The sequence below is a fragment of the Leptosomus discolor genome, chromosome 2, assembly GCF_034619465.1.
Source record: "Leptosomus discolor isolate bLepDis1 chromosome 2, bLepDis1.hap2, whole genome shotgun sequence".
In the NCBI taxonomy this organism is placed as follows: domain Eukaryota; kingdom Metazoa; phylum Chordata; class Aves; order Leptosomiformes; family Leptosomidae; genus Leptosomus; species Leptosomus discolor.
In genome coordinates, this window is record NC_141392.1 from 13735640 (window position 1) to 13743441 (window position 7802).

Below are 7802 nucleotides of genomic sequence, written 5' to 3' on the forward strand. Positions count from 1 at the left end.
TCATTGGCAGCTTCCCAAGACTGGCACCAATTTAAGAATTTGTATTTGATAAAAGTGGGGAAAAAAAATAATTGTTATCCTGTATTTTGATTAAGGTTTGAAACATTTAAACACAAAATACAACATATGCCACTCACAGACATGATAACAGTTTCCATGGCGGGGCAGAGGGAGGGAGGAGGACAGACCTTCTACTACGTGATAAGAAATACAAGAATATTAAGTAGAAGTCTATGAGAACATTAAGGCCTGAAACTAGAGCTTCTAACAAAGCAGTTTATGTTACTTCTATGTGTTTCTGCACAACAAAACCAAAACGCTGTCTGGGATTTCTGAGCATTTCCACAATCCAAACGGTAAGAGGAAGCAATTCAAAGTCACGAGAGTTTTGGTGTCAGCTGCAATGGAAACAGAATGGAGCCTTTATCTTAACCAGTTGCTTAGAATGAGCTTCCGTTGGTATATCATCTTTTCTGCCTCTGTGTTTATAGCCAGAGCCACTTACACGTTACTGATATTTGTTCAAAAAACAACCATGCATAGGCAATAATGTACTATTCTTGCAAGTATTTGGAGGGAGGGAGATTGCCTGTGTTATGCCAGTGCTGTATGTTAGGATCACGAGTCATTAAGAAAATACAGAGAAAGACTTATTTTTGTGCTTTGAATAAAAAGTCTCTAGGGACAGAATATAAATATGGGGAAGTAATTTCTAAGTTTATTACTACTACTCTATTTATTAAGAATATGACAAATTTCAAAACAAATTAAATACCTAGATGGAAACAAGTCATTATCATCAGTATTTGTTGCAAATATATTTACTACATTCAGTCAACATGCTAAGTGTACTCCTATACCTGATTAAATGAGCTCCAGGTCTCTCCATACATGACATAACAGAAAAAAGAAAAACAAACAAAAAACCCCAAACTAAATTGCTATTTATTCAGCAACTGAATTTTAGCCGTCATGTACCACTGTTTACTGTGGTTAGTGGTAGTTTTACACATGTAGTAAGTACATAAAGCCCTTGTGACATTTGGAAGCCTGAGAATTGCATTATTCTGAAGACTTTTAGTTTTATTAAGTATATATCAATAGAATAAACCATGGGCATTTACAAGAAAAAAAAAAAATTTGTTAAGACTGAGATGAACTAAGAAAAGAAAAGAAATACAATGTTAAAGTTGTTAACCCTCCATTTTCAGCATAATTCCTATAGTTATATGTTCTCCTTTCCTTTCTGGCAAGATCTAATTTTCTGCAGGGATTCGAGGGGACCGCTGTTCCCCATTTTCCTAAAGTTAGCACACCAATATCTGCTAAATGCAGTATGGCATGATGTTTACCTCTGTTGTAAACTTAAGGCTTTTCCATTTAAGAACTTATAAATGAATTGATATTCATTCACACCTGTACCTAGAGGTTTCTATTATAAAGCAGAGAGTGTTCATTTTTAATTTCCTCCTTATTCTGATTTAATGCCGTACTCCTCTGCACCAATGCTGTTTGGAACTGCTTAGATGTAATAACAAGTGCAAGTGAAGTAAAAATTAAAGCAACATATTTTCCCCCCTCATTTGCTGCAAGTATGTCTCAACAGACGAAGGTGATGATGAAAATTCAGAGGTAAAAGGTCTTGCCTGACATCTCATTTGAACGACTCAGTAGTTTGGCGAACTACTACAGCTCAGTACCTTTGTTGCGTGCTCCCAAAACCAAGACTACAAAATCCCAAACTGTCTTTACATGTTTAGGTTTGCCCTCTGAAATCCAGTGCAATATTTAGTAACTTGTATTTGATGTCAGAGTTTCCAAGGGAAGTAATAGGGGCTTGTCTGGCTGGGGTTTTTTTTAAATATAGATAAATCTCTCATCTATTGAAATGAAATCTACGTACGTCAGTAAAAAGCGTGAGCAAAAAAGGAAGGTAAATTAACACGTGAGTAGATGCAACCACCTTTTCTTCAGTGGATGCTTTTGAGTTAGAAATTAATTTTTCTCACTCTGCATAAACCCTCTATTTGAACAAGTACCCACTAACATCACTTGGCCTTCTAATCGCCATCATTACCAAGACAGAAGCAACTGCTATTGATCACACACAGCATTCTGTAAGATCCATTTTTCCAATTAAATTTATATTCTCCTTCTTGGATGTCTGCTTTTATTTAGTTTTGAACACAGTTACAGCTGTACCGTTGTTAACTGCTGTGGCGACAAGTCATTTGCAGAAACTCGGTAACGTTAGCTATTGCTGATTATAGTACTGCTTAAGGCAGATTCCTTGTTGTAAATGGCATTGAACATTTTTACCTGGCTATTGCAACAACACATTATGAGCATTGGGATACAAACAGAATAGTAAGTAATGCAGCTGGCCTCTGGGTTTAAGCAATAAACCAGTAGACTTGTGTGCAGAGACACACTCGGCTAGAAAATCGAACTATCACCAAAGCATCCAATACGATGCCTGTATCGTTCTCTGCTTTGCTAGTGACCGATCATTACATTCAACTGTGAACCATGACGGTCTGAAGTAATAAAGGTCAAAGTTTTCAAGGACAGCTTCTGGGCTTGAGTTTCCAGCTTGAAATATCTAAAGCTGGATTTTCCAGTTGTGAGATTCCCAGAGTTCTTACTGGGATTGTATCCCCGCAACGTCAGGAAAAAACAAAGCCAGAATAGGCCCCATATCACCTCAAATCAAAACCCATTTCGTTTGAAAAATTGATCCTGGGGTTTAACATCTGCCAGAAGGATGGTATGATCCCTATTAGCGCATAACCACGTTAAAAAAATGCCTATCTAAAATGTTTATTTAGTCAACTTTGATCTTATCTCGCCTCATTTCTAAACTTTTTTTTGTTTGATACTACAAAAAATGTATATAAATTCTGGAAATTTTTCTTACTATAATAAACAATTTTAGCCTTTTTAATACAAAAGTACTGCAAAATAATATCTTTTAAAATTATTTTATAGGGTCTCTACATATATTAAAAATAGTAGATTTGCATTCTGCTGCTATTTTTATGGACATTCTCTTGATTACAAGATGAGAATTACATTCAAGCAGCTTTTCAACAAACACCAAAGTGCTATGTTCATCCATTATAGCCTTGGTTATAAAGGTGGGAGTGTAACAACGCTGTTGGGGAAGTCTGCTGGAGTTCAGGACTCAAATCCAGCTGTGTTTGTAACCTGTTGTGACCTACTCCAATGCACTATATTAAAGCTTCCTTTTAAATCAGGTTTCCTAACACGTAATGCACCCAAATAAAGTGTTTTCCTACATTCCTATATCAGGAGGAGAGGGAAGAATCCTGTCATAACTGGTATTTGTAAAGTTATTAGTGATTTCTTAGTGCAGGGTAAAATAAGCTCGTAGTTCTCTAGCATTTAATTACGATTAGTAAAGACAAGATAAAGCTACACCACAGTGTACCAAAAAAAACCCTTTTCCTTTTCCAAGGAAGTATTATTCTTGTCAGTACCAAATCATACTCTGTGATCTCCCATTAACCATGCTGAAGCTGCAATGTTGCTGTACGAGGGTATTCCATCTGCTTTGAAAGTAAGCACCAACTTGGTTAACTCCTGACAACACCTCACCACAGCCCTGTCAAGCAAGCAGGGAGAACTCCGGGAAAAAAAAAAAGCGACGAAGCCAAATCCAATGTGGGTTTGCGCAGCGCCAACCAATACATCTGCCCTAAAACCTTACATGCAGAAACCCTTCATCTCGGTGACTGACCGCCTCACCTCATTGCAACATGTTCACGGATTTTCATTTTTTCCCCTTTTCCCACCAGAAAAGACAGTTGCCCACCAAAATGCTTTCAGATGGAAACAAGGGGGTGCCCGGTCCTTCGTTAGGGGCCATGGCCATGGGAGCCCCATCTCCCCCTTCTGCCTCAGCGTCGGTGCAAGCGCGGCCCGTCCCCGGCGCGACACACCGATCCCTTGGGCAGATCAGAGAAAGCGACAGGATTTGGGGGATGGCTCTGTAGCCCCAGGAAGGGACCCACGCCTCTTCTTACTGCTTCGGCATCCACTTATTGTCATTCCTCAGCTTTCACCAACTTCCCTCCGCACCTCCACACACCAACTCCCCCCCCCCCCCCCCCCCCCCCCGCCCCCAAACCCCCGGAAACTTAGGGCAAAGAGGAGGAGAGGGAGAACAAAGGGGCAAAGAACAAAGAGCCGGGGAGGGGAAGGAAGGGGAGGGAAGGGGAGAGCTCTCCCCTTTCGGGTCAGCCCGGGGACCCTCCCCACCCGCCGCCGCCTCAGGGCCAGCCCTGCCCGCCCGCCTCGGAGCCCCAGCCGGCAGCGTCCCCGGGGGCTGCCGCGGCGGGGGGACCCCCGCGGGGCGTCTCTGTCCCCGGGGTGCCCGTGGGCCCCCTGCCCGGGGTGTGAGCCCGCCGCCGCCACCTGCGCCCTGCGAGGGCTTACTCGGGGTCTGGTTTGTGCCCGACCGCGAAGCGCCCGCTCCTGCCATGCCCCCCGGAGCCAGGCTGAGGGAGGGCGGTGGGAGGCGGCTCCGCTCCCCCCGCCGCGCAGCCCTACCTCCGCCTGCCCCAGCCCTGTCCCGCGCCTGGCGGACGGAGCATCCTCGGCCGGTCCCCGCGAGAGGATCGGGGGAACACCCGCTCCCCGGGACAGCAACAGGTGTCCGGCCCCAAACCCGCGGTCGGCGCTTCCCGCAGCCGGGGCGGCTTTTGGGGCTTTTAGGGACCCCAGGAACCCAGCGAGCAAGAGAACGAGGAGAGGCAGCTTTTCCGTTTCTCTGCAGAGGTGCTGTTCGCCTCCCAGCAGCGCTAAACTTTTGTGAAAGTGTCACTAAGCACCGTTTTTGGATGGCCCTCTTCCCCTGCACACCCTCTTACCGAATGCGACCCTTTCGCAAACCTCCTGCTCCCTCTATTAGCAGTTAAAGACTCTCGAAAAGCTGCAGGTGCTCTCGTTACCTGTTGCTACGAGGGACCTGCCCTCCTGGCGAGGGGGGCAATTAACCCCTTTTTTTCCCTGTGATCAGGCCGTGTGTTGCTGCAGGTGACACTGGGCTGCCAGAGCCCCGCCGAGGTGTAAACCCCGGGCGGCTGCGGGCGGGGAGCGAGCGAAGGGGGGGAGGTCTAGGCAGGACGGGCTGCAGCAGCCACGGCACCCCCAGAAGCCGTGGAGGGTGCCCGGCATTGCTGCCTAACTTCGGAGCGAAAGCAAGGGGGCAGGGAGAGAAACCACGACTGCGAGCGGGCACGGGAGTAACCGTGCTATGAGGCTACCAAGGGATGGCGGGCACTAAGTGCCATCCTGCAACTACCTTTTGGAGAAGGACGGGGAATTATCGTTCTTCTCGGGCAGGCATTTCCAAATCGAAGAGTTAATTGACGCGGTTCTTCATTTGAGTAATAACCGAAGGGAATCCGAGCTTTACCTGAGAAACTTTTAGAGATTTTTTTCTTTCTTTCTTTCTTTCTTTTTAATTTAAGCTAGAAGTGAGCTACCAGAACTTCACTTTCCTGAAGGCGAAATTAATCCAGTTCTTAATCAGGACTGGAAACAAGCAGCGAGCACGGTACAGAGGCGGGACGTGGCTGCCCGTGGGGCGCGGTCCAGCAGCGGCTCCGAGTTTAAACCGGGCCGGGCCGGGCGCTCCCTGACCGGCCCCGCGACGCGCCGGACCCCGCGGGGGAAAAGTCCCCCTCGTGCCTGCCGTGAGCAACCCTCCTCAGCGACATCAAAGAAAGGTGGTGAAGAAGATAAAGAGTTTAAAAACCTGAGGCGTGAGGGGCAGCTGTAACACGCGTCTGCGTGAAAGGGTGCCCTGGGAAGGGGAGTAAAACTTCAGCCCAGGCTGTGCCCTGAGTTAACTACAGCCAATTACTTGCCTCCGTATAAAAGGTTTCGCGTATGGTTACATGTGAGGAAATACAAGAAGATGATGAGTCTGTTTGTGTTATGATTTAATCAAATAAATTAAAGGAGAAGGGTAAGGATACACCCAATTTGGGACTTCAAAAAAAAAAAAAAAAAAAAAAAGGGCATTAGTTTTGAAGGACGCTCTCTGCCCAAACCCTTTCCTGCTGCACAGAGCAAAGCGAGGCTCTCGGAGTCCACTCATCTCATTACTGCTGGTTGCTTGGGGTTTCTCTTTTCCTCCTAATGAAGTAACCTTTCATAAGAGATTGCAATTTCGGGGGGGAAAGGGTGAGTAGGTGCCAAAACAAGTTGGAGGTGGGGCAGAATTTTGCGTTTCAAGCAATTTTGCAGAGAGCAATTCTGCTTACAGCAGAGAGGTAGGTGGATACTTGAAAACATCTTCCACGGGGTGTCCTACTTTAGCAATTCTAATTAAAACAAGGTTTAAAAGATGCAAAGAAAGAGCAAGCTGCTTGCTTTATTTCCAATGGGCGTGGGGGATACCGTCAGGCACAAAGTGCTTCCAGCTTGTTCTAACGTGCACCTTTGTTAAAAGAAAAAAAAAAAAAAAAAAAAAAAAAATCAAGCTCGTCGTCTGGTTTCACTAATGTATTTTTAACTGAATTTCTTTCCTCTGCTTTGTGTGATCCGATACCTACCATGTAGCCCTGGCCCAGTTTCAGCCCTGCGGGTACCCTGCATTGTGTGCGTGTCTGAAAGAAAAAGGAAAAGTCTTCCATCTCAGACTGTTGTGCCCTGTACCTGTGCTTGGGAACTGAATTGTGTCCAAGCTAGTGGTCAGCAAAATACGGATCCTGCTCCTCCTCTCGCTGCCTAACCCGACAGGAGCCGTCACTTCGTAGGTCCAGCCTGGCTGACATGGCTGTGACCGTCCGGCACCTTGAATCAATAAAGCAGCCACTTTTCTGACGCTTCTTTTCCACGGCTGCTTATTGAAAAGGAGCCTTTACTGCCACCTATAAATAGCGCTGGAGCCAAGTCACACTTTCCCCCCCCTCCTTTACGTAAAGCAGCAAAGTTGTAACGAAACTACCGCAAGTTCTCCCCGTCGTTCTAGGGGGGTCGCCCCGGGGGGGGGGGGGGGGGGGGGGCTGTGCTGGGGGTCCCGGCACCACACGCGGCTGCACCGCAGCCTTTGAGGGGAGCAAGGGGCTGCGGCGGACCCCAACCCGGACACGCACCGGCTGCCTTTGAACTTTGTTCTCGGGCATGTGAGGGAGAGGAACAAATACCGATACTCACCGTGCTCTTTGGCTTTCCAGGTGTAACTCCGTCTCTCCCTCCTCTTTGTGTATAAATGAGCGGAGGTTACATCCAGGGCACACAGGACAACCCCGACCCTGTTAATTTAATGCTGCGCTAACCTGAGCGGGTGTGATTGGAGCTCGAGTGCCGGTTTAGCAAAGCGCCTCTCTCCACGCTGGAAGCAAATTCGCTTTCTCTGTCCGCACCCCGCCTTTCCACGCGAAGTCTCCCAGCCCTGCGCCCCTCCACGAACCAGGACACCTACCTTTGCGGGAGCCGCCTTTCCTAGGACCCATTGCATTTTGCTCCCCCTCCCGAATCGACCGGGCAATTTCGGAAACCCACGGGCCGTGCCCTGCCTGCTGCGTGGGGCTTCGTTTGACGCCCCGTGCCACGCCGAGCGCTGGCACCCCCTGAAAAGCGCTGAGACCTCGCGTGGGGGAAGGAGCCCAGGCCGGGGGGGACACACGACGACACACACTCCCTGCAGTCCCCCTCGCTACCTCCCCCACCGGGGGCGAGGGGCCAGGGCGCTCCCCCTCTCCCCCAAATCGCACGCACAGCCCGAGCGCTTTCTCCTGCCTTGTGCTACAGCGGGCTGGGAGCTGGCG